The following is a 26,416-nucleotide window of genomic DNA, read 5'->3' as shown; positions in this document are numbered from 1 at the left end:
GGTTTCCTCATGATAAGTTACAGATCAAGTTCGAACGTCACGACGTTTCGATCATTTTTGACAAAGTTATGGGACTTTGAACTTTGGTAATTTCCCCAACAGTTTTCCGGACTATAATTTGGAGTGCGGTAAGTCAAAGCTGTTAATATTCCTTGTTTTAACTCCAATTTACATTCTGTTTCCACTTTTAGTGAGGAGACGTAGGGGTCTGTGCAACCATTCATAAACTTTATTTGGTGCAAATTGGATAATTTTTAGCCGAGTTACCTCAGACCGTGAGTTGGTAATTATATAATTCACACATAGTGCAATACGTGCAGGCTGCTCCACGGAGCGACCTTGCGGGCTTATTAGTCCCCTACTGGTGTACACCAGAGGGGACTATAGGTTCGCACTCCGTCCCTCCGTCTGTCAGTCAGTCAGTCAGTCAGTCAGTCAGTCTGTCTGTCAGTCTGTCAGTCTGTCAGTCAGTCAGTCCGTCACGCAAAGAACAGTTTTCCGCACATTCTTTCTAAACTCTTAATGCTAATGATTTCAAACTTGGTACATGGTTTCCTCATGATAAGTTACAGATCAAGTTCGAACGTCACGACGTTTCGATCATTTTTGACAAAGTTATGGGACTTTGAACTTTGGTAATTTCCCCAACAGTTTTCCGGACTATAATTTGGAGTGCGGTAAGTCAAAGCTGTTAATATTCCTTGTTTTAACTCCAATTTACATTCTGTTTCCACTTTTAGTGAGGAGACGTAGGGGTCTGTGCAACCATTCATAAACTTTATTTGGTGCAAATTGGATAATTTTTAGCCGAGTTACCTCAGACCGTGAGTTGGTAATTATATAATTCACACATAGTGCAATACGTGCAGGCTGCTCCACGGAGCGACCTTGCGGGCTTATTAGTCCCCTACTGCTGTACACCAGAGGGGACTATAGGTTCGCACTCCGTCCCTCCGTCTGTCAGTCAGTCAGTCAGTCAGTCAGTCAGTCAGTCTGTCACGCAAAGAACAGTTTTCCAGACTTTTTTTCGAAACTCTTAACACTCATGATTTCAAACTTAGTACATGGTTTCCTCATGACAAGTTACAGATCAAGTTCGAACTTCACGACGTTTCGATCATTTTTGACAAAGTTATGGCACTTTGAACTTTGGTAATTTCCCCCAACAGTTTTCCGGACGACAGACTGCCGGTAGGGGACATGTATTGCAGCGCAATACTCAGAATGCTTGTTTACCAACCGATTGCTCCGAAACCCAATACAGCCCTTCTACTCGATTGTACACAGGATCACTCGGTCTTAGATTTTTCGATTTCGTATCAGAGGGTCTCACAGGGGATTCAGAGGTTTCTCCAAATCAGCAGAGGTCTGAACTACAAACTCAAGGGATGACTGTCAACCCACTCGGGGATGTTTTATTCTTTTTGCAGTACAAAAATATGTTTTTTTAAATACATGTATGTTGACATTTCTTGGTTTTTCCAATAATTTTACGCTGATTTTCCAATTTAACAGGCGAGGCCTATTATTGTCTGTCGAGTCTTGGCCTGGTCTAGTTGAGGTTGCTTTCCCAAATGTGACACATTATCACAATGTCAGGAAAAGGCAATTCGCCTGAGACAAACTGCCCTGCCAGCGGTCTTTCATACTCAAGTATTTCTGTCATATATACCTGAGCCATATGGTAGTGGGAGTGGAGTGTGAGATTGGAAGGGTGAAGGAAGTGTGGAAGTAGGAAAGAGAAGATAAGAGTGTGAGAAGGAACCACCTTTAGAGGCCATTTTTCCCCGCAGAGCAGGAATGAATGAATGAATGATCGTTTTAAGGCCATTTTCCCCGCTAGAGCGGGGGTTAGCATAGAGCGGGGGTTAGCAGGGGTTGTATTGGCAGGGGTTGGCCTTTTTGGGGCACCATAGTCCCCTTTTTTTGAAGCAATGTTTTATGGCCGGATGCCCTTCCTGCTGCCAACCCTGTTAGTCTCCTCTTGCGACACACAGGGAATTACTAGTGAACTGGTACTCAATTTGCCGACCTCGGAAGGATGACAGGCTGAGTCAACCCCCCTGGCGTTAATTCAGCGATCGACCGGGATTCGAACCCAGGATCCTAGGATCCCAAGCTGGCACCCTAACGGCTAAACCAAAAAAGTGTGAGAAGGAAAGGAAAAATTGAGGAGAGGGCATACTTCATAGCGGAGGAAATATGTGGGTTTTTGTATGGATGGGGAGGGAGACAGGGCAGCTGAATTGGGAGTTGAGTTACACAGACAACATGATTAGGCTTGATAAGAACCACAACTATGAGAATCAAAACAAGTCAAAATATCTAAACGGCACAACATGCACATGCACATGCAGGTCATCCTTCCAATCCCACATATACCTACATCTCTGTACATCTATACTGATCTCAAATTACTTTAACATATAGTTTTGGGATTGATGAAAGCTCTATGAAAGGTATGCTCACAATCGTCCAATATATGCCAAATAATTGCTGTATACACACACATCGGACATGGAAAGACTCTTCTTTCTTCGACTCGCAGTCAGCTTTCATATCTGCCAGAAATCATTGCAAACATGTTATTCGTGAGGCGAAGCATTCCTTTATCCACGAGAAATGTGACAGCCTCTCATCCTCTCCCACTAATAGATCTTTCTGGTCCTTAGCAAAAAGAATCTCCAACTTCTGTTGCTCTACTTTTCCTTCGCTTTTTCCATTCCGACGATACTATCGCTGTTTCTCCATCTGATAAAGCAACTATTTTTAGTTCTCCTTTCTCCTCTAATTTCACACTGGATGACTCTAACATTCCATCTTTCTCTGATGCACCCCTTACCAATCCCATGCTCCCCATACAATCTCTTTTCATGCAGTCAAAAAAGTACTCCTCTCTCTGGACACAAGCAAGGCATACGGACAAGATGGCATTCGTCCTCGTGTCTTGAAGGAGTGTGCTTCAGAACTTTCTCCCGTGCTTGCTCGTTTGTTTCATTTTTGTTTAAAAACCCAAACTTTTCCTCCTACCTGGAAACATGCCTTAGTACATCTTATTTTAAAGAAGGGTGATCATTCAAACGCTTCCAATTACCGTCCTATTGCTCTGACCTCTACTATTTACAAAGTTTTTGAATGTCTTCTCAATTCCCATTTCTTCGAGCATCTTGAATCTCACAGTCTTCTGTCTGACCATCAATATGGCTTTCGCAAGGCAAGATCAACCGGTGATATCCTTTCTTACATTACGAATGTCTGGGCCTCTTCTCTGAGAGACCTTGTGGAATCCTTTGTTGTTGTCCTTGATATCTCAAAAGCCTTTGACAGAGTTTGGTATCAAGATCTGATATCCAAGCTTCCCTCTTTCGGCTTTCCTCCTTCACTCTGCTCTCTCGTATCGAGCTTTCTCTCCGACCGCTCTATCTCAGTAATTGTTGATGGTTCAACATCACCCTCCTTCCCTATCAACAGCGATGTCCCTCAGGGTTCTGTCCTGTCTCCAACCCTCTTCCTTCTTTTTATCAATGACCTTCTTTCTTCTACAAATAACCAAATGCACCCACATGCTGACGACTCAATATACATTCCTCCATGTTATTCCAATCTGTCCCATCTTCCCTCACTCAATCTACATCTCGTTTGATCACGGCCACCTCTTTAACTTTGGATTTGGACAAGGTTTCCCCATTTGGGCAAATGTAATCAGGTTAAGTTTAATACTTCTGAAACTAAATTTCTTCCCATCTCTCTCTAAAACTCCTCTGAACTCAATAATCTCCTTTGAAAGCTTCACAATTACACTATGTGATACAATAAACCTACTAGGTATTACCCTAACATCAAATTTATCCTTGAATCCACCGATTACACAAACAGCTAAGTCTGCCTCAAAGAAACTAGGAGTCCTGTTCAGATGTCTAAGATTCCTCTCCTCTGAACAATTGCTTAAACTATATAAAGAATTGATTCGTCCATGTAGAGAGTACTGCTCTCACATCTGGGGAGGTTCCAGCTCCACATAATTACTGGACGGAATTGAACCAAAGTAATCCGACTTATCAACTCTCCCAATCTGACATCAAAACTCGACCCACTCGATTTACGTCGCAAAGTTTGCTCTCTTTCTCTTTTCTACAGATATTACTTCAGTTTCTGCTCCCAAGAACTTGATGCTTGTGTACCTTCACCATTAGCAAGACCACACAATACTCCACAAGCCACAACATCACATGATTATTTTGTGGCCATTGGCAGCTCAAAGGTAGGCCGTCATGATGTTTGTTTCTTCCCCTCCACTGCCAAACTATGGAACTCTTTACCTTCTCATGTCTTTCCAAACACTTACGACCTTCCCCTTTTCAAAAGACAGATTTTTTTACTTCCTCAAAAACTCTTAGACGATTCTCTCTTTCTTCACTTTTCTATCAATGCAGCTCCTTTATTTAAGACCTGGCCTCAATGAGGACTATGCTTTCCATGACTGTCCGTCATGCCGTCACTGGAGCCTTCAACATAAAATATATATATATAAAATGCAGTGGCCTGTAAAAGTATTCACACCCTACCAATAATGGCACATTGAGATTAATTAATTATGAATTATGCAGTTAAACAATTTTTCCAAATGAACTTTTTTTATTCACCACTGAAGAAGCTGTTATAGATGAAGGAGGTTACATGTCACAAACACCTTCAGAAAACATGTACAAATCAAAATTCACAGGTTGTAAAAGTATTCAGCCCCTTCCCAGCTAATACTACGACGTGGGGCCAACGTTGCTGGGTTAGCTGGAACCTCTCCAATTATATTTTAAACCTATCTCATGTTCTTTCTCCTACCATTTTATCAGGGAGACCATTCCATACATTAATGACTGTGTGAATAATCTTGGCTTGACACTCTCTTAATATATGGTATATCTAACCTAGTAAATATTGACTTGCATCTATTTTCACTATGGCTATAATTTTCTGAAACCTTTTTGTGAGATTCCTTGTGATCATCAACCAGACTAGGTGGTGTAATGGTTAGAGTATCTGCTCTGAGTCTGGGATGTCAGTGGTTGAAACCGCGGCCGAGTCATACGAAAGACTTAAAAAATTGGATGTGATGCTTCCTTGCTTGTCCTTCAACATTTAAAAAGAATAGAGCAAGGACAAACAACCATAGGTGTGATGGAATTCATATTTAAAAATAGTTGGGACTCAATCAACTACTCCTCATGGATTAGCCTATCGAAACCTGAAGTCAATCTCACAGTCTTATTCTGAACCCTTTGTATAGCAGGTATATGTCCTTCCACAACAACAGTGACCAAAACAATGTACAACAACAAAAAGAGCAATCAGAGATTGCAAACCCTCGCCAGGATGTATTTTCAGTGGTTTTTAAGGCTTTTGTGTTAAAAGAAATATGGCGGCCTAACCACGTGACTGATGACGTCATCATTACTTTTTTTCTAAACTAATTTATTCCTAGATTATGCTCAAGAAATTTCATCTGGATCGGATGAAGTTTTGTACTAGTCGAATTATGACGTCATAATGGAGGCACCTATGACATCATCATTAACATATTTTATTCCCCATGGAGAGTTATTTACAATAAGCCATGTCTCAATTTTTTCTTTTCAGCACTTTATGGAGGTGCAAAGTTTTTCAGTTTTTCCAAGTTGGCGGCCGAACCACGTGACTGATGACGTCTACATTATCATTAAAAAATTCTACAGGCGGAGTTGCACCTGTGGTGAAAATTTCCTGTCAATCGGACCAACAACGGTTGCAGAGAAAATCATATTTATTCTGTGCGGACAAACAGACAAACAAACAAACAAACAGACAAAGAGATGAAAAATCGGTCAAAGACAGAGGACTTGCCGGAATGTACTTTTTTATCGGCCATTTTGGATCATTAAAAGTAAATAATGGCCTCTGCCAAAGTTCAAACGACGTGGGTTTAATCTCGACATGAGAGAATTCCACATAGCTATTTGGGCGGTGTATAAGCTAACAGATCGCTGTCTCCATCGATCTTGCCAAGGCCGTAACACCTATCGGCTCAAAATCCTTTTAACTGTTGACTTGGTAGTTTTTATTATGAAGGAAACATGTATCGGAAGTACATACGACGTAGCGATTGTGAATGTGATAGCTCTTAGGCGTCTTTCGCTTCGCATCGCAGTGACGGTGAGCACCAACATGGCAGCTGTAAGATTATTATTGAAATTCTAAAGATACTGTTTAGATTTTGATGATTTGCATGTGATATGATTTCACGGATGTTTATATAAATCGTTTAAACTAAAAAAAAGCCTTCAATTGCTGATATTTTGCCTTTTCATTTGGGCCTCCCAATTGAAGCCCTGCCCGTAGCGTGGGTACCGTTGCTAGTTAGCAAAAAACGATTTTCACATTTTAGGTGACCTTGAGCTTGACCTTGGGCCTAGAGAGTTAAAAATTAGGCACAGTCTATTCCAGGGCAAGGCAAATATGTGTGTAAAGTATGCTATGTGCAACGACGTAGATGTAGTACTGCGCACAGACAGACAGACAAACAGACAGACAAACCAACCAACCAACATACTTGCCGGAATCTATTCCGGCAAGTAACAAACGGACTCAAATGCAATACCCTCTCCTCTAGCGAGGGTAACAAGAAAGAGCAACCAGAGATTTCAGACCTTCGCCAGGACGTTTTTGTGTGGTTTATTGATGACGTAGATTTATGTTCAATCCAATATGTCTGCCTAACCACGTGACCGATGACGTCATCAATTAAATTCTCCCATACAATTTTTGTGTATATCATGCTCAAGATATTTCAAAATGATAGGGCGAAGCGTTCTACTTGCCCAATTATGACGTCATCATGAAGGCACTGATGACATCATGAATATATGTTGTTCGCCATTGAGAGTACTTGACAACGAGTCATGACAACGAATTTTTTCCATGGAGTGGTTTTGGAGATATAGAGGTGCAAAGTTTTTCGGTTTTTCCAATTATCAATAAAAAATTTTTTACAGGAGGAGGCGCTCCAATGGTGAAAACTTCTTGGAAATTGGACCAATGGTGGCAGATAAAAGCATACTTATGTTCTGTGTGGACAATTAGACAGACAGACAAATGGATCCAATGCAATACGATCTCCTCGGTTGAGGGTAATAAATAAATAATTGCAGTAAGGCTTCAATAAATTACTTTATAATGTGAAAGTAACCTCCTTCCCTTATCAATGATCCCTTTGGGAATGCAACCTAAAATCCTTTTTTTAACTGTGCTGACTGTATAAAAAGCATATCCACAACAAACCCAGGTCCTTCTTCCTGGTTCCATACTCCAACTCTTGCATGAAGTTCAATTCTCCAACTCCAACTTGAATTTCAACTCTTGCATGAGGTAGTCCCTATCTCTATCATTTGTGCCCATGCCTAATATCCCACTTTCCTCGATAGTTCATGGCATATCTGCTAATTCCCTGGTCCTGCTCTGAGAGAATTAAGGCCTTCCAGGATCTAATCACCCCAATTTCCCACCTCCTCAACCCCAACTTTGACGATTTGGTGTCCAAGTTTGGTGTCATCTGTAAATATTTTAAAGTCTACTCTTAATCCCACTGATCAAATCATTGATATATTTTACAAAAAACAAGGGTCTACACTACCGGTCAAAACTTTTAGAACACCTCAATTTTCCAAGTTTTTATTGAAATTTACACAGTTTAATGTCTCAATGTACTCCGAAATTAAGCACAGAACAAATAAACAATTGGAGCTAAAAAAAGAAATCAAAGAATCATTTTGTTTAACAAAATGTAATTTAAATTTTTGACTCAGCAAAGTAGCCACCTTTTGCAGATATAACCACCGAACACACTCGTGGCATTCTTTCTACAATGGAAATCAAATATTGTTCGGGAAGTTCTTCCCAACACTGTTGCAGAAGTTTTCACAAATGTGTTGCACTTGTCGGTTGCTTTGCTTTCACTCTTCTGTCCAGTTCATCCCAAACCAGCTCGATGGGGTTTAAGTCTGGAGACTGTGCTTGACATTCCATGATTTGAAGCCTACCGTCTTGTTCTTTTCCTCGAAGGTAGTTTTGACATAGCCTGGAGGTGTGTTTAGGGTCATTATCTTGTTGGAGGATGAACCCCTGACCAACTAGGCGTATACCAGAGGGTAATGCATGGTGCTGCAAAATGCTGTGGTAGCCCTTTTGGTTCAGGGTGCCAGTCACTCTGTGCAAGTCGCCGATTCTGGATCCAGCAAAATAGCCCCAGACCATCACGCTTCCTCCTCCATGTTTGACAGTTGGTGTCACACACTGAGGAACCATCCTTTCGCCTACTCGACAGCGTACAAAAATCCTGCATGATGAACCAAAGATTTCAAATTTTGATTCATCGGTCCATAAGACCTTCTTCCAGTCTTCAGTAGTCCACTGGTGGTGCTTCATGGCCCAGGCAAGCCTCTTTTTCTTATTTTGCCATCTTAGCAATGGCTTTCTTACTGCCACTCGACCTGTCAAACCTGCAGCTCGAAGTCTTCTCTTCACAGTTGAAACTGAGACTTGCTTACTTCGACCAGTGTTAAGCTGTGCTTGAAGCTGTTGTCCTGTGAGCCGCCTATCACGCAAGCTGTTGACTAACAGAAACTTGTCTTCTAATTCTGTTGTGGCTTTGGGTCTGCCAGACCTCTTCCTGTCAGAGTTTCCTCCAGTTTCCAATATACTACTTCCTGCAGTGCAATATTGTCCAAATAATGCTTCAGAGGGTGTAACAACAGTCTGTTCCAATACGGCTTTCATACAGACATGGGGTTTGTAATCAAGTAATCAGCAGAGGTTGGGACACCTGTAGGAATTGTTTGCATCAACTTTCAAGGCTTAATTCACTTACATTGCTGCAGAACAGCCACTACTTGTTCCCTGAAGAAGGCCTTTTTTTACAATATAACTGTGCAATTTACATTATTTTCCCGTTTTTGCTAACTTAAACTTTTTAAACCTCGAGCAGTTTACTGCTTACCTTTGTACCATTTCAGGTTATTCACTGGACTTGAATTGCTTATATTTCAATAAAAACTGGAAAAATTGAGGTATTCTAAAACTTTTAACCAGTAGTGTAAGTACTAAACCTTCAGGTACCCCCTATTTACTTACAACTTCCTGGTCTGATATTCTCACATAGACAACCATTCTTCGCTAACCAAGCATGTCATCAATCCAACTTGCTGTCCTCTGATGGCCAAAGCATATCACGTCAACCGAATTCCCTTTACCTCCTCAATTAGTAACTCCCTCTCATTACATTCTGACAAATCCATGAAAACATGGCTTCCCTTTAGGAAATCTCTGCTGAATCCTTAACCAATTTAGATTTGTCAAAATGGCTCCTCATGTGTCTCAAATTGGTTTCCATTCATTCTCCACTACCAACGCTAAGATGATGTCAATCTTCCCTTAACGATGTTATTATAGTTGCTACCTATTCTGAGTGCCGACTCTCCTTTCTTCCGCAACACTCCCAGATGCACGTCAGCTGGCCATGGAACTTTATCTCCGCTCAGCTTTCCCAGCTGTCTCCTTACTTCCTGCCCTGCCACCCTCAATTCCTCAAACACCCCTTCCTCACTTTCCACATAGGGTTCTCTGCTGTTGGTATATCAACTTTGTTATTTCATAACGGAGGAAGCAAAAAGTACTTCATAGGCCTCCCATTTCTTTTTGTCACTCATCAACCTGCTGGTGCACTATCATTAAATGGGCTTATACCTGTTTTAAATGGTCTTCACCCCTTTTGTGTGTAAACTAAGCCATGTTTAAGGGGTATGGTGAGGACTTGGGGTTGGGGTGGGGGAGAACAAAGGTTGGACAGACTTGGGAGGGGAAGGGTGAGGACTTGGGGTTGGGGTGGGGAAGAGCAAAGGTTGGACAGCGTTGTGAGGGGAAGAGTGAGGACTTGGGGTTGAGGTGGGGGAGAGCAAAGGTTGGACAGAGTTGTGAGGGGAAGGGTGAGGACTTGGGGTTGAGGTGGGGGAGAGCAAAGGTTGGACAGAGTTGTGAGGGGAAGGGTGAGGACTTGGGGGTGGGGTTGGGGAGAGCAAAGGTTGGACAGAGTTGTGAGGGGAAGGTTGAGGACTTGGGGTTGGGGTGGGGGAGAGCAAAGGTTGGACAGAGTGGTGAGGGGAAGGGTGAGGACTTGGGGTTGGGGTGGGGGAGAGCAAAGGTTGGACAGAGTTGGGAGGGGAAGGGTGAGGACTTGGGGGTGGGGTGGGGGAGAGCAAAGGTTGGACAGAGTTGTGAGGGGAAGGGGGAGGACTTGGGGTTGGGGTGGGGGAGAGCAAAGGTTGGACAGAGTTGTGAGGGGAAGGGTGAGGACTTGGGGGTGGGGTGGGGGAGAGCAAAGGTTGGACAGAGTTGTGAGGGGAAGGGTGAGGACCTGGGGTTGGGGTGGGGGAGAGCAAAGGTTGGACAGACTTGGGAGGGGTATGGTGAGGACTTGGGGTTGGGGTGGGGGAGAGCAAAGGTTGGACAGCGTTGTGAGGGGAAGGGTGAGGACCTGGGGTTGGGGTGGGGGAGAGCAAAGGTTGGACAGACTTGGGAGGGGTATGGTGAGGACTTGGGGTTGGGGTGGGGGAGAGCAAAGGTTGGACAGACTTGGGAGGGGTATGGTGAGGACTTGGGGTTGGGGTGGGGGAGAGCAACGGTTGGACAGAGTTGGGAGGGGTATGGTGAGGACTTGGGGTTGGGGTGGGGGAGAGCAAAGGTTGGACAGAGTTGGGAGGGGTATGGTGAGGACTTGGGGTTGGGGTGGGGGAGAGCAAAGGTTGGACAGAGTGGTGAGAGGATGGTTGAGGACTTGGGGTTGGGGTGGGGGAGAGCAAAGGTTGGACAGCGTTGTGAGGGGAAGGGTGAGGACTTGGGGTTGGGGTGGGGGAGAGCAAAGGTTGGACAGAGTGGTGAGGGGAAGGTCGAGGACTTGGGGTTGGGGTGGGGGAGAGCAAAGGTTGGACAGAGTTGTGAGGGGAAGGGTGAGGACTTGGGGTTGGGGTGGGGGAGAGCAAAGGTTGGACAGAGTTGTGAGGGGAAGGGTGATGACTTGGGGTTGGGGTGGGAGAGAGCAAAGGTTGGACAGCGTTGTGAGGGGAAGGGTGAGGACTTGGGGTTGGGGTGGGGGAGAGCAAAGGTTGGACAGACTTGGGGGGGGTATAGTGAGGACTTGGGGTTGTTGGGTAGAGTAAAGCTAGGACAGACTTGGGAGGGGTATGGTGAGGACTTGGGGTTGGGGTGGGGGAGAGCAAAGGTTGGACAGCGTTGTGAGGGGAAGGGTGAGGACTTGGGGTTGGGGTGGGGGAGAGGAAAGGTTGGACAGACTTGGGAGGGGAAGGGTGAGGACTTGGGGTTGGGGTGGGGGAGAGCAAAGGTTGGACAGAGTTGTGAGGGGAAGGGTGAGGACTTGGGGTTGAGGTGGGGGAGAGCAAAGGTTGGACAGATTTGTGAGGGGAAGGGTGAGGACTTGGGGTTGGGGTGGGGGAGAGCAAAGGTTGGACAGCGTTGTGAGGGGAAGGGTGAGGACTTGGGGTTGAGGTGGGGGAGAGCAAAGGTTGGACAGAGTTGTGAGGGGAAGGGTGAGGACTTGGGGTTGGGGTGGGGGAGAGCAAAGGTTGGACAGAGTGGTGAGGGGAAGGGTGAGGACTTGGGGTTGGGGTGGGGGAGAGCAAAGGTTGGACAGAGTTGGGAGGGGAAGGGTGAGGACTTGGGGTTGGGGTGGGGGAGAGCAAAGGTTGGACAGAGTTGGGAGCAGAAGGGTGAGGACTTGGGGTTGGGGTGGGGGAGCGCAAAGGTTGGACAGAGTTGAGAGGGGAAGGGTGAGGACTTGAGGTTGGGGTGGGGGAGAGCAAAGGTTGGACAGAGTTGTGAGGGGAAGTGTGAGGACTTGGGGTTGGGGTGGGGGAGAGCAAAGGTTGGACAGCGTTGTGAGGGGAAGGGTGAGGACTTGGGGTTGGGGTGGGGGAGAGCAAAGGTTGGACAGAGTTGTGAGGGGAAGGGTGAGGACTTGGGTTTAGGGTGGGGCAGAGAAAAGGTTGGACAGAGTTGTGAGGGGAAGGGTGAGGACTTGGGGTTGGCGTGGGGGAGAGCAAAGGTTGGACAGAGTCGTTAGGGGAAGGGTGAGGACTTGGGGTTGGGGTGGGGGAGAGCAAAGGTTGGACAGAGTTGTGAGGGGAAGGGTGAGGACTTGGGGTTGGGGTGGGGGAGAGCAAAGGTTGGACAGAGTTGTGAGGGGAAGGGTGAGGACTTGGGGTTGGCATGGGGGAGAGCAAAGGTTGGACAGAGTTGTGAGGGGAAGGGTGAGGACTTGGGGTTGGGGTGGGGGAGAGCAAAGGTTGGACAGAGTTGTGAGGGGAAGGGTGAGGACTTGGGGTTGGGGTGGGGGAGAGCAAAGGTTGGACAGAGTTGTGAGGGGAAGGGTGAGGACTTGGGGTTGGGGCGAGCAAAGGTTGGACAAAGTGGTGAGGGAAGGGTGAGGACTTGGGGTTGGCGTGGGGGAGAGCAAAGGTTGGGCAGAGTGGTGAGGGGAAGGTTGAGGACTTGGGGTTGGGGTGGGGGAGAGCAAAGGTTGGAATGAGTTGGGAGGGGAAGGGTGAGGACTTGGGGTTGGGGTGGGGGAGAGCAAAGGTTGGACAGAGTTGTGAGGGGAAGGGTGAGGACTTGGGGTTGGCATGGGGGAGAGCAAAGGTTGGACAGAGTTGTGAGGGGAAGGGTGAGGACTTGGGGTTGGGGTGGGGGAGAGCAAAGGTTGGACAGAGTTGTGAGGGGAAGGGTGAGGACTTGGGGTTGGCATGGGGGAGAGCAAAGGTTGGACAGAGTTGTGAGGGGAAGGGTGAGGACTTGGGGTTGGGGTGGGGGAGAGCAAAGGTTGGACAGAGTTGTGAGGGGAAGGGTGAGGACTTGGGGTTGGGGTGGGGGAGAGCAAAGGTTGGACAGAGTTGTGAGGGGAAGGGTGAGGACTTGGGGTTGGGGCGAGCAAAGGTTGGACAAAGTGGTGAGGGAAGGGTGAGGACTTGGGGTTGGCGTGGGGGAGAGCAAAGGTTGGGCAGAGTGGTGAGGGGAAGGTTGAGGACTTGGGGTTGGGGTGGGGGAGAGCAAAGGTTGGAATGAGTTGGGAGGGGAAGGGTGAGGACTTGGGGTTGGGGTGGGGGAGAGCAAAGGTTGGACAGAGTTGTGAGGGGAAGGGTGAGGACTTGGGGTTGGCATGGGGGAGAGCAAAGGTTGGACAGAGTTGTGAGGGGAAGGGTGAGGACTTGGGGTTGGGGTGGGGGAGAGCAAAGGTTGGACAGAGTTGTGAGGGGAAGGGTGAGGACTTGGGGTTGGGGCGAGCAAAGGTTGGACAAAGTGGTGAGGGAAGGGTGAGGACTTGGGGTTGGCGTGGGGGAGAGCAAAGGTTGGGCAGAGTGGTGAGGGGAAGGTTGAGGACTTGGGGTTGGGGTGGGGGAGAGCAAAGGTTGGAATGAGTTGGGAGGGGAAGGGTGAGGACTTGGGGTTGGGGTGGGGGAGAGCAAAGGTTGGACAGAGTGGTGAGGGGAAGGGTGAGGACTTGGAGTTGGGGTGGGGGAGAGCAAAGAGGAAGGGTGAGGACTTGGGGTTGGGGTGGGGGAGAGCAAAGGTTGGACAGAGTTGGGAGGGGAAGGGTGAGGACTTGGGGTTGGCGTGGGGGAGAGCAAAGGTTGGGCAGAGTGGTGAGGGGAAGGTTGAGGACTTGGGGTTGGCGTGGGGGAGAGCAAAGGTTGGAATGAGTTGGGAGGGGAAGGGTGAGGGTTTGGGGTTGGGGTGGGGGAGAGCAAAGGTTGGACAGAGTTGTGAGGGGAAGGGTGAGGGCTTGGGGTTGGGGTGGGGGAGAGCAAAGGTTGGACAGCGTTGTGAGGGGAAGGGTGAGGGCTTGGGGTTGGGGTGGGGGAGAGCAAAGGTTGGCCAGCGTTGTGAGGGGAAGGGTGAGGACTTGGGGTTGGGGTGGGGGAGAGCAAAGGTTGGACAGCGTTGTGAGGGGAAGGGTGAGGGCTTGGGGTTGGGGGGAGGGAGAGCAAAGCTGGGACAGTCTTGGGAGGGGTATGGTGAGGACCATTTATTTGATGTCTACGGATCTCTTAACCTGGTCAAATCTCCACCTGGCTCTGTCTTCGTAATCACAAAACCTGACCTTATAATATCCAACTGCTTTATTTAGTTATCTCTAACTTTGCCTCTTAACATCAGTTTTTATTGCACTATGCTGTGGTCATTAACAACTCCAAAAAACCTTCTCCACAATATTTGGATAATTACCCCAACAAAGGTTTGTTTATCAATACTTTTCCCATTTCATTGTTGTTTATAAACTGGTTTAAAAAAGCAATCTACATCTAAATCTAGAAATTTCCACCTTTACCTTACCTCTTCCTTGTTCTTAGACCCAATCGATAGCTGCCATTTTGAAATCTTCCATTTTCATTACTCTTCCCTTTCTGAACTCGCTTTCCCATTTCTTCTTGGAGCTTCCTATCCCGATCTTCCATCAGTACCAGGAGTCTTATAACAATATAAAAAGTACCCTCATATCCTTACTATCCGCACAGAATCCTCCACCTTAGTTACCTGTCTTGTATCATTCGTTTCTATTGATACGAGCAGGGACCTCCGGAACTAAAAGTCTAAAACGCTCCCTTCTTGGGGGTGGTGTATAGGTAATGAAGCGCTGCCTTGCATGCTCCCGGAAATTTATGTTTCGCAATGTAAAGGTAGGCCTTGGCGATTGCGAATATGACAGGTTCGAAGACGTGTTTGGCCTGAACTGCATTACAATTAAAATGCCAGTGGGTGGAGTCAGTATTCCAAACTTATGACGTCGTTGTGGGTGGAGTCAGGTCAGCTGTCCAATCCATAGTTGGAAAGAAACAGACATGAAGCTGCTGCTACTTTTAATACATAGAAAATTCCATCTTTTCCCCATATTGCTGTGTCCCCTTCCATTTTGTGGTCCCTCCCTTTGTAGCCTTTCTTCCAACCTTGAGGTGCAATAAGCCTCCATTATTTCCCTCAATCCCCACTGTAAACATTTCTGCCTCCCATATGTTTAGGGCCCACCTTCCCAGGGCCCACTTTATACCCAGGGCCCACCTTATACCTAGGGCCTATCCTTCCAGGGCCCACCCTATCTCTAGGACCCTTCTGAAATCACTCCTTTTGGCCAAAAATGTTTCCCACTGCTTTCAAAATTCAAAAGCCTGCTCTAAGCACAATTTCTACAACCAGAGATTAACATAGATTGTTCTGTTTGCAACTCCACTTCTCTTTACTATTATTGGAGGAATGCAAGAAAACATAACCCCATAACCCCTTGCTTTCACTTGGTTACCCATCTGTACCTAACTTTTAACTCTTCAGCGTAAACTTTATCTATATTGTTTGCTCTTGCGAATACAACTACTCGTGTCCACCTACCATGCCCCGAGCCTATGCCATCCATCTTTTGTGCAATGCCATCGCTCCAACCCCTTCACAAAACTGCATTTTTACAATCCTTGCTGCAGAAAGCTGCATCTATATATTGTTGTGGAAATGGCTTGTTTGGGGTTAATAATGCTTCGTGTAGTGTTCTTATCCTTAGTGAATGTAATACAGTAAGCACGATGTAATTAATTGTTGAACTATTTAATTAGATATGCGGTTCTTATATGTCTAATTAGATGATGTCCACCAACCGTAATGTCTGTGTCTAGAATTTTCAACTCTTTTGACGCAATTTTACTGGTTTACCCTCTGTAATCTGTCTTAAATGTCTCTTTTTGCGTTTTTCTAGGCCAGCAGCACTAGTATTGGCAGAAAAAGCTGTCCACCATCACGACCTGGCCGTATCACCTCAGAACATTGGGGTGAAGGGGGTCGTGGAGGAGTCGTTCTGCCCACCAGATTGAGGCTACGTCCAATCTTGAGTGAGAGGGAAGGGGCATGGTGTGTCATTGGTGATGCACAGGCCCGAGGCCATAAAGATGGGGGAGACGCAGGAAGTGGGAGGAGAGCACCCTGACAATTGCACAAATGGCTGTACCAGATATTCGTGTTAAGCACCCGAGTCAAGCTCCGCCAAGGCTGGAGCCTTGCACTCCATTCTCTCTCTCTCCTCACCGTTCACCTTCCAGGGCTGCTGCGGACTCCCCAGCAACTCAGCCAGGTTTGCCAGAAAACTTTTCCTGTTGCGTCCTACCGGCTTTTGTCTCTCTATCATGGTGTGTCTGAGTACCCAATAAGGATATAATTATTTTAGGGGATGCATGTGTTTGTTGGTTTCATTGGATGCATTTGATCGGTAGTTGGGTAAGCGGTTTATTTATTTATTACATACTTGTTATTGCTTCTTGTACATTCCCCTCCCCATGACTATAACATTTAAACCCTCATGGTGAATTCTACCTGTAGTAGTTCTCCCTAGTGATTAAAGAGAGACCCTTTAAGGGATTAATTGGCTGTGCTTATCAACATCCTGTATAAAGACCGCGTCTCACGTCAGGCTTGCTCTGCCTAATTCAAATTGAGATGTGCGGCTCCTATTTGGTCGATTAGGCTGATTCGCGACTTCCAATCTGTACGGTATTTCAGCATTAGATCGTAGCATCGCGAGATCTGGCAGGGAAATCCCCAAAATGGTCGACGATCATGGTCATGTTGAGATGACTCGTCAGGTTCGGATCAGGCAACTGGAGCGACTGGGGACAAATTTTTTTTATAGTTTTGTCTCCAACCAAGATATTAGCCATGGTCTCTTCCTGCCTGTCTCCAGGGGGAGGGAGGAGGGGGAGGAACAAGAAAGGAGGGGTGGGGTACAACCACCACGAAGGGTATGGTGAAGCTGTGTGTTAATGCACCCATCTTCGTCCTAGATGGACCCACAATGTTGCATTTAATTACTAACAAGTACAAAAAGTTTTAATTAAAACAAAAGCCGCGTCGATGTTACACAATGCCTAGATGCAGCTGTGCCTATAACGTCGATGTTATAGGCACAGGACATTCCTATTGATTCGATTACTTGATGTTATTTTTGTGCAAAGTGAAAATATATCTCGGCAATTTCCCGCGTGTGGCGACGAATTTTTAATATATCTCGGCATTTTCCCGCCTGTTATTTCAGGCGGTGTATGACTGACCATGCCGCGATTAAAAAAAAATATATCTCGGCAATTTCCCGTGTGTGGCGACACGTGAACGAAGCTATGCTCCTCTCTCCACATTATTGTGACGACGTATAAATTAAATATTTCATCGTGACGATTGTCATCAAATGGACGAATTTTTAATATATCTCGGCATTTTCCCGTCTGTTATTTCAGGCGGTGTATGACTGACCATGCCGCGATTTAAAAAATATATATCTCGGCAATTTCCCGTATGTGGCGACACGTGAACGAAGCTATGCTCCTCTCTCCACATTATTGTGACGACGTATAAATTAAATATTTCATCGTGACGATTGTCATCAAATGGACGAATTTTTAAAATATCTCGGCATTTTCCCGTCTGTTATTTCGGGCGGTGTATGACTGCCATGCCGCGATTTAAACAAAATATATATATATCTCGGCATTTTCCCGTCTGTTATTTCGGGCGGTGTATGACTGACCATGCCGCGATTTACAAAAAAAAATCTCAATGGACTTGAAGTTACAGGCCTTTGAGAATTCATTTCGTTCTATAAAGGGCAACTTTCATCGGATTTTCTTCCCGTTTTTTTTCAACCGAGTCTAAAACTATGTTAGCGACTGTGAAAAATGAAATGATATATCGAATTTGATTTGAAATAAAACTGTGTGAGAGAGGAAGACACCACGGGCCTACAAAACAGGCCTCAAAGCTATGCGAGTTAATAAAATGGTGGATATTTGTTTATATGAAGCCTCTCCCAGAATGGGTGGAGCTATGGTTCCCAGAATGGGTGGAGCTTTGAGGTTTTGTCTTCTCTGCAAGAACAAGAACAAGAAGAACAACAACAACAACAGCAGAGGGCACTCTATGACCAGCGTCTGCGACGCGGCTAAAAATACTGTACTCAGCACTAGTGCATGTACAGCAGTAAACGTTAACACAGATTATACAGGGTACAAAAGACGCAGCACACGATAAAAATTTGTGACGCAAAGTAGTTTGCGTACAGGACAGGTGGAGGCGAAGGCGACGGATACGAGAAAGGACAGATGATATCAGAGATGTAAGTGTGTGTTGAGGCAAAACAAATCAGGTAGTGGTATTAATAAAGTGATGACGGATTTGTGAAGCAACGTAAATCGGGGACACGTAAATCGGGGTATTCCTGTACAAAGAATAATGAGACAAATATTTTTTGTACCGATACATGAAAGTTTATTGACAAATGTATTTGTAACAGAAGATGTATTTTCCAAACATTTTACTTCAAACTTTTCTCATTAGAATGTCCTCCCTAGTTTTAACAATCACAGCTGTACATACTCTTAACATTGTATTACATCAATTTAGCAATATATCGCTGTTTGTTGCACAATTAGTCAAAGACGACTACGACTACTACCACGACTACAACTACTACTCACACTTCTACTACCAAGGGTACTACAACCACGACTAATACTACTACCACTACTACAACTACGACTCACACCTCTACTACTACCACAACGACTACTCACACTTCTACTACTACTACAACTAGTACTCACACTTCTACTACTACTACAACTACTACTCATACTTCGACTACTACTACAACGACTACTCACACTTCTACTACTACAACTACTACTCACACCTCTACTACTACTACAACGACTACTCACACTTCCACTACTACTACAACGACTACTCACACTTCTACTACTACTACAACTACTACTCACACCTCTACTACTACTACAACGACTACTCACACTTATACTACTACTAAAACTACTACTACAACTACTACTCGCACTTCTACTACTACTACGACTACTCACACTTCTACTACTACTACAACTACTACTCACATCTCTACTACTACTACAACTACTACTCATACTTCGACTACTACTACAACGACTATTCACACTTCTACTACTACAACTACTACTCACACTTCTACTACTACTACGACGACTACTCACACTTCCACTACTACTACAACGACTACTCACACTTCTACTACAACTACTACTCACACTTCTACTACTACTACAACTACTACTCACACTTCTACTACTACAACTACTACTCGCACTGCTACTACTACTACTACAACTACTACTCACACCTCTACTACTACTACAACTACTACACACACCTGCTACTACTACAACTACTAATCACACCCTAATACTACTACAACTACTACTCACACTCTACTACGACTACAACTACTACACAAACTTCTGCTACTACTACAACTACTAATCACACCCTAATACTACTACAACTACTACTCACACTCTACTACTACTACAACTACTACTACAACCACAACCACGACCACTACTACTACTAATACCACTACAACTACTACTACAACCACAACCACGACCACTACTACTACTAATACCAATACTAATACTACTACCACTACTACTACCACCACGAATACCACTACTACTACTACTACCACTACTACTACCACCACGAATACCACCACTACTACTACTACTACCACTACTACTACCACCACGAATACCACTACTATTACCACTACACTACTAATAGTACCACGACTACTACTACTAATACCACTACTACAACTACCACTACCACTACTAGTACCACCACTACTACTACTACTACTACTACTACTACTACTACTACCACTATTACTACGACAAGTATCACTACTACTACCTTTTAACAGATTTAAACACGCTGAACGTGACCGTCTGGTGGGATCAGCCGAGGAACGTTTTTGGCTCAAATCTTTGGCCCAAGACTTTTACGAACTGCCATGGCCAGGCCTGACGGACGACTGAAGGTGGAAGGAATTTGTGATTTTTTTTCAAGATGTCAGCAGTAACTCAGGTACTCTTCACAAAGGACACAGGTGGATCTGTAACGTCCACCTTATAGCACACAAGGCGCCAACTTAACATCCATCGAGGGACGACACACGTTATGATTGATGCGACACTCGGCGCCATGAAGCACGAATGTGATTTCGATCTCCCTGGTATAAACATGGAGCTATAAATGGTTGGTCCAAGCACCATGGTTGATCAGGAAGTTTAACGGAAAGTTAGTGAGGCCCTCGGGCTTCCTTGCGTGGGACAGACAACTTGGCTGCCACAGCCGCTGGCATTGGGCTCGGGTCCAGGACTCGCTGCCACAAGTCGTGTTTTAAAGAAATCTCCTATTGGTCACACGAGTCATGTTGGCGCACACCTAACGACCACATACGGTTTTGCAGGTTCGTTAAAATAATCAACAAGAAAGAGCAATCAGATATTGCAGACCCTCGCCAGGACGTGTATGTGTGGTGTATTTTGTGTAGTGTTTATTAGCTACGGGGGTTGTGCGCTTTATTGACGACGTACATTTACGTTCAATCCAACATGGCTGCGGAACCACGTGACCGATGACGTCATCAATCTTTCATTATTTCATTCCTCTTTTCTCCCGCCTCTGGAACAAACTCCCCCACTCCCTTCAATCCCACTCATCCCTCCAGGTCTTTAAAACAGCTGTTCACCACCATCTCTTATCTTCCCCCATCCAAAACCTTGATCTTTTCTACCCCCACTAATTTCACCCCAATTCCACTTTTCTGAAATACCAACTTCTTTCCTGGAAGTCCTTGCAGTGTCCATGTGTTTTTTTTACCTCTCCCACCCCCACCCTCCTTCCCACGCCTCCTCCCCCCAAGCCCTCTCATTCCCACAGATCTCCCAATGTCCCTGCTCTCAAGTGTTGTACTTGTGTGCTTCCCCCTCTCTCCCCATCTTGTCTCTCGCTCCCTTTATTTTGTCTTGTGTCCGTTTTTTTTTTTGTCATTCATGTTAGTTCTTACACGAGCCTCTAGCTTGCATACAAAAAAGGGGAATTTTTTTTTTCCCCATACGATTTTGTGCAGATAATGCTCAAGAAATTTCAAACCGATCGGCGTTCTACTTGTCTAATTATGACGTCAAAATGAAGGCACCGATGACATCATCATGAATATATGTTGTTCCCCATGGGCAGCACTTGACAATTAGCCATGTTTCAATTGGTTCCATCGATCAGTATCAGTGATAGAGATGGAAAGGTTTTCGATTTTACAAGATGGCGCCTGTACCATGTGACCCATGACGTCATAATTATAGCAAGGCCTCTATATGGGCAAAAGAGCTGGTGAGGACAAGTGTGGGCCCATTGAGGAATAGCACAGGGAGACTGATTAGTGATGAAAATGAGATGGCAAGCTCATCAAGTTGTTAATTTGCTTCATCATTGTGCAAGTGCTAGATGTGAAGAGGATCTATCAAGGATGTGGGGAAGATTTGTCAGAGGAGTTATTGGTGGAAAGGAAGTAAGTGAGTAGATAAATACAACAATTAAAACAGAATGAAGCCCCAGGGTCAGAAAATATATATTAATTGTGATTGGGGAGTTTGTAGAGCAGATGAGCATAATGTGAGCTGATATATTTAGGGGCTCATTCGTCAGGACAGATACTAGGGGATTGGAGAGGAACAGATGTATGGCCATGACTTAAAAAATGGATCAAGGGAAGCATTGGAGAACGAGAACGCCACTCAGTAGAGCGCTTACTCCCGCCGTGGGTGGCCGCTGCTGAGCCCTATCTCCCAATGGTAAAAAATCCTTCAAAAAATTCCTGGATCCGGAATAATATCCTGCGCTTCACCAAAAACGAATCAATTCTTCCTTATCCCAAGGGCAATCATCCCACCAACTTTCATCCAAATCCGTTCAGAACTTTTCCAGATATCTTGTTCACAAACACACGAACATACGAACACATACACACACACACACATACACATACACACACACACACACACACACACACACACACACACACACACACAAACACACACGAACACACACGAACACACACACAGACGGACGGACACAATCGAATGCATTACTCCCTGGCGGGAGTAACTATAACGCCACTCAGTGGAGAACATACCTCCACCTGATTGGCCATATCACTCAATGGTGAAGAATCATCAAGGCCCTACCGCACTCGCTGGATCCGGCACCAAAATTTCTTCCTTGTCACACACCCAACCTGTCCACCAAGTTTCGTCCCAAGCCGTCCACAGCTTTTTGAGATATTTTGTTCACAAACAAACGGACAGAGATGAAAACATAACCTCCATCCACCTTTAGTGGCGGAAGTAACGAGAACGGGCACTCGGTAGAGAGCGTACCTCTGCAAGGCTGAACAGTTTACGTTGTGTATCCACTGATAGGCCAGATCTGAATTTGGACCGGATCCAAAATCGAATCCACTTGTTCTTGTCGCCCAACCAACTCAACCACCAAGTTTTTGAGATACCGTGCTATATATCAGGGTCGGCCCGATCTCTCTACGGTGAAGAATCACTTTTTAAATTGTAAAATCCAGATCTGAATCTTCACCAAAATAATCTTGCTATAATTCATCAAATGTCCATCGGTCTGTCTGTCCGTCCGTTGGTCTGTCTGTCCGTCCGCACGTTCCCAGGTACCGCCAAAATGGCTGAACCGATCACAACAAAATTTTGGGTGGGTAATCCTGCGACCCCCTGGAGTAAAATAGGCTATTGTAGCGGTTACCGGAAGCATGACACAATTACCTTGCACCGGCCGATGACACAACCTGCGAGCGGTCACTTGCCCGGACTTGCCCGGGCGTGTCCAGACTTGCCTTTCCCGGGCGAACACTTGGCTTACCTATTTCCATACCACGCCCCGCCTGAGAGGCGTGGCTTTTGTGTGTTGAACTTTACTTATAAATTGCCGCCCGTTCGATGGGCTGATTCAGTGCTTTTGAGTTCTTTCGAGTGAGCTGGAAATAAATAGCTCAGTGAAACATCATTCCTGGCGTCGTTCATTTTGTCCGGTTTTATCGTGCGAGCATAGCTCACACAATTGGTGCCCCCTTTTCAAGAACACGGCGATGGAGTCATCTGTAGCTTTGAAGCTCCGGGCTTTTGGGAATCGCACGCGGCCATCTGCTTCGCCCAAGCGGATACTCAATTCGCCCTGCAGAACATTATGGAGGGCACAACGCGCTACCACCATGTGGTCTCCGCGCTCAACGCCTCCACCGCGGCCCGGGTCCTGAGCTTCCTACAGAACCCGCCGAACGCCGACAAATACGGCGCGCTCAAAGGCCTACTCCTCGGTGCGTTTGGACTCACGGAGACCGAACGCGCACGACAACTACTCGACCTCCCGGAGCTGGGTGAGGCCCATCCATCCGAGCGCATGGACCACATGCTGGCTCTACTCGGCGACCACAGCCCGGATTTCCTCTTCCGCGAGCTGTTCCTCCGGCAGCTACCCAGGCAGGTACGGTTAGCTTTGGCTAACTCGCCCGTCACGGACCCTTGCACCCTGGCCAAGGAGGCCGATAAATTTTTCTCGGCCAGGCGACACATCGGAGCGGCCGCCTGGAACCCTGTGCCGACCGAGGCAACGCCCACGCCATGACCGGCGCCACCACCGGCCGAGTCAGCGCCACTGGCGGCAGCGGCCGCCGCGACGCCCCGTCAACCGAACCCAACACGACCGCCCGAGCCTCCACCAGAGCGGACCATGTGCTATTACCACACCAAGTTCGGGCAGAAGGCCAGAACGTGCCGCCCACCGTGCACTTTCGGCAGGTCGGGAAACGACCAGGCCGGCGCTCGCTGCCTGCCATGAGCGTCGGCCATTCAGGCAGCCTTCTGTTTATCACGGACGCAGCCTCCGGGCGGCGTTTTTTGTGCGACACTGGCGCTCAGCTGAGCGTGATACCCGCCTCGATTCAGGACAAACAGGCCGCGCTTTGCGGCCCCGCCTTGGTCGCCGCAAACGGCTCCTCCATCCGCACCTTCGGTTCGCGCAGCGTCCCATTCTGCTTCGGGGGCCAGCACTTCAGGTGGGACTTCATCACGGCGTACATGCCCATGGCCTTGCTGGTGCAGATTTTCTTTGCGCACATGGGCTTTTGGTCGACGTCAAACGGCGCCCGCTCATCAACGCGGAGACCTTCAGCTTGCTCGCTTGCTCATTGAGCGGCTCCGCTCCGACCAAGCTAGCCTGCGCGCTCCCGGCCGTGGATGATTTCACCGCCTGCTCGCCGAGTTTCCCGCCCTCACGCAGCCGTCGTTTTCGGCCGTCGCCGTCAAACACGGCGTCAAACACCACATCCCGACCACAGGTCCACCGGTCTACGCCAGGGCTCGCCGCCTCGACCCGGGCAAACTCACCGTGGCGAAGGTGGAATTCGATGCGCTGGAGCGATTGCGCATTGTGCGGCGCTTGAATAGCGCGTGGGCCTCGCCCCTGCACATCGTGCCCAAACCGGGTGGCGGATGGCGACCATACGGCGATTACCGCCACCTCAACGACGCCACCACCCCCGACCGGTACCCGATACCACACATACAGGACTTTTCCGCCCGTTTGGTGGGGCGGGTGATCTTTTCCAAGGTCGACCTCATTCGGGGCTACCATCAGGTACCCGTCCAGCCAGCCGACGTGCCGAAGACGGCGGTAATTACACCTTTTGGCCTCTTCGAGTTCCTTCGCATGCCGTTCGGCCTTAAGAACACGGCCCAGGCCTTCCAGCGGCTTTGCGCGACCTCACCTTCCTTTTTGTCTACTTGGACGACATTCTCGTCGCCAGCACTTCCCGGGCGGAGCACCTCATCCACCTGCGCAAGCTTTTTGAGCGCCTCGGCCAGCAGGGCCTCATCATCAACCCGGCGAAATGCCAGTTTGGCGTAACAGCCGTCGACTTCCTGGGGCACCGCATCACGAAGCGTGGGGCCGTCCCACTGCCTACCAAGGTGGAGGCAGTCACAAGTTTCCCGCACCCCCCCCCCCCCCGGTCCATCAAGGCCCTACAGGAATTTTTAGGGATGGTAAATTTCTACCACCGGTTCATGCCTGGCGCCACCTAACTCATGCGCCCCCTGTACGAAGCCCTCCGGGGCAAGCCGGCCAAGCACAACGTCGCCTGGACCACAGAGATGGACACGGCATTCACGGGCGCTAAGCTGGCCCTCGCCAACACGACCATGCTGGCCACCTGGCGCTTGACGCACCCATCGCCCTCACCACGGACGCTTCCGACTACACGGTGGGCGCCGTGCATGAACAGTGGGTGAACGGGGCTTGGCAACCGCTGGCCTTCTTCAGCTGGCAGCTTCGCCCTAACGAGCGCAAGTATAGCGCTTTTGACCGCAAGCTCCTCGGCCTTTACCTGGCCGTTCGCCACTTCCACCATCTTTTAGAGGGCCGCCCGTTCACGGCGTTTGTGGACCACAAACCCCTGGTCTTTGCCATGGCCAAGGTTATGGAGCCGTGGTCGGCCCGCCAGCAGCGCCACCTCACCGCCGTGTCCGAATTTACGATGGACATCCGGCACGTCGCGGGCAAGGACAACGCTGTAGCCGATTGCTTCTCCCAGTCTGGTGCGAACGCCGTCCACCTGGGTGTGGACTTCGCCCACATCGCGGCCGACCAGACCGCCGACCCCACGGTGCAAGCCCTCCGGACAGCGGACACAGGCCTGCGGTTGGCCGACGTCCCCTTCGAGGACACAGGCACGGTTCTCCTGTGCGACGTTTCCCTGGGCCAACCTCGCCCCATCGTGCCCACCGGATGGCAGCGGCACATTTTTGACGCCCTCCACGGCCTTTCCCACCCAGGCCGGAAAGCATCACAGAAGCTCGTGGCAACAAAGTTCGTCTGGCACGGGCTCTGTAAGGACGTCCGCGACTGGGCCAACGCCTGTGTCGCCTGCCAATGCGCGAAGGTCCACAAGCACACCCAGGCCCCGTTGGCACCATTCGACGTGCCCGCGCGGCGCTTCGACCACGTCAATGTGGACCTGGTGGGACCCCTTCCCTCCTCTCGGGGCTTCACCCACCTCCTCACGATGGTGGACAGGACCACCAGGTGGCCGGAGGCCGTCCCGCTGGCATCAAAGACAGCCGCCGACGTGGCGCAGGCCTTCATTGGCACCTGGATTGCCCGGTTCAGGGACGCCCTCGGACATCTCCTCCGACAGAGGCCCGCAATTTGCCTCCGAGCTTTGGGGCGCGGTCGCCCAGGCCTTGGGGGTCAAGCTACACCGCACCACGACCTACCACCCCCAAGCCAACGGCTTGTGCGAGCGGTTCCACCGCTCGATGAAGGCCACTCTCAGGACCAGCCTCCATGACGACGGTTGGGCCGACAGGCCTCCCGTGGGTCC

The 26,416-nt window shown here is 47.8% G+C and overlaps 1 protein-coding gene across 1 annotated transcript in view; it reads left to right on the top strand.

Annotated features, from left to right (window-relative positions):
- Nucleotides 1–26,416, top strand: part of RNF11 (ring finger protein 11) — a 106,156-nt gene that overhangs the window by 10,396 nt on the left and 69,344 nt on the right. Inside the window, exons 3-4 of the transcript XR_013621940.1 lie at nt 4,138–4,261; nt 15,833–16,204. The gene's annotated coding sequence lies outside the window, so the exon portion shown is untranslated. The remainder of the gene's footprint in view (nt 1–4,137; nt 4,262–15,832; nt 16,205–26,416) is intronic.

The sequence above is a fragment of the Myxine glutinosa genome, chromosome 1 (genome assembly GCF_964187855.1).
Source record: "Myxine glutinosa chromosome 1, kmMyxGlut1.1, whole genome shotgun sequence".
Classification (NCBI taxonomy): Eukaryota; Metazoa; Chordata; class Myxini; order Myxiniformes; family Myxinidae; genus Myxine; species Myxine glutinosa.
Note: the sequence above shows the minus strand (reverse complement) of the source record. Positions and strands in the feature narration are given on the sequence as shown.